We start from the raw sequence: 1,796 nt of genomic DNA on the forward strand, positions 1-1,796 counted from the left end.
AGTAATCATTACAGGAAATGCCTGTGCTGGATCATGCTCAGTTACTTGTGGGGCTGGTGCACATGCAGTCCAGTAGGAGCTGAGAGGAGGGAATATGCTCGACTGCGCTGTGGAGACGGCACTAGGACCTAGGAGAGCCTCAAGTCTGCTCAGTGAGGATAGAATCTTGAAACAACTGCTAAAAGCAAAGACAGCTCTGCCAGGCATGCGCAACTGCCATTTTCCCAAAGGTTTACATAACTTGGCCATATTTGGATTTTCACAATAATGGTGTAAAGGTCCAACCTTTCCGTGACACTAAGGTTACCTGCCTGACATAGTTCAAGAAATCTGATGAGGTTCAACAAGGACAAGTGCAGATTCCTGCACTTAGGACGGAAGAATCCCATGCACTGCTACAGACTAGGGACCGAAGAATAGGCAGCAGTTCTACAGAAAAGGACCTAGGGGTGACAGTGGACGAGAAGCTGGATATGAGTCAGTGTGCCCTTGTTGCCAAGACCAATGGCATTTTGGGATGTATAAAGTAGGGGCATTGCCAGCAGATTGAGGAACGTGATCGTTCCCCTCTATTCAGCGTTGGTGAGGCCTCATCTGGAGTATTGGGTCCAGTTTTTGGCCCTACACTACACGAAGGATGTGGAAAAACTGGAAAGAGTCCCATGGAGGGCAACAAAAATGATTAGGGGGCTGGAGCACATGACTTATGAGGAGAGGCTGAGGGAACTGGGATTGTTTAGTCTGCAGAAGAGGAGGAAGGGGGTGGGATTTGATAGCTGCTTTCAATTACCTGAAAGGGGGTTCCAAAGAGGATGGAGCTAGGCTGTTCTCAGTGGTACCAGATGACAGAACAAGGAGTAATAATCTCAAGGTGCAGTGTGGGAGGTCTAGGTTGGATATTAGAAAACACTTTCACTAGGAGGGTGGTGAAGCACTGGAATGGGTTACTTAGGGAGGTGGTGGAATCTCCTTCCTTAGAGGTTTTTAAGATCAAGCCTGACAAAGCCCTGGCTGGGATGATTTAGTTGGGGATTGGTCCTGCTTTGAGCAGGGGGTTGGACTGGATGACCTCCCGAGGTCCCTTCCAACCCTGATATTCTATGATCTGCTCCAAAACATGGAGGTCCTAGAGCTTTTCAAAGAAATGTTGTCAGAATTTATGAACAAGGGCAAAACAATGTATTTTTCTCTTGCTTTGTTCTAAGAAATGCCTGAATCATTTTGGCTGAAATTGTCCAAATATTTCAGCCTGAAGCAGGCTGCTGTCACTGCCTCCCTCTCTATAGAGCCACACGGCTCTCTGCTCTCTCTTACCTACCCTGTCCCCTGATCTTTGCCTTTAACATTAGCTACGCCCTTATCCCAACAATACTCAGGTGCATATTTAGGGATCTCCAGCAACTCCTAGCAAGTTCATTACTGGATCCTGTCTTGTTCTCCTGGCCACACTTAAAAGGATCCCGAAACATTTGAATGGTTCAGAAAAGAGCTACAAGAATGATTTAAGGTCCAGAAAACCTGCCTTTACACCTTACAGCATGTGACCTAAGAAGATCAATCCATTTAGTTAATCAGAGAAGATTAAGAGGTGACTTGCTCAGTCTGTCAGTACCTACATGGGGAAGAGGGCTCTTCAATCTAGCAGACAAAGATAGCACAAGATCCAATAGCTGGAAGCAGCCTGGAAAGGAGGCACACATTTTAATACAGAGGAGAATTAATCACTGGAACTTACCGAGGGATGTGGTGGATGCGCTATTATGTGGAGTCTTTAAATCTAAAAGATAAGCCTTAGC

This window comes from Caretta caretta, chromosome 13 (assembly GCF_965140235.1).
Source record: "Caretta caretta isolate rCarCar2 chromosome 13, rCarCar1.hap1, whole genome shotgun sequence".
Taxonomy (NCBI): domain Eukaryota; kingdom Metazoa; phylum Chordata; order Testudines; family Cheloniidae; genus Caretta; species Caretta caretta.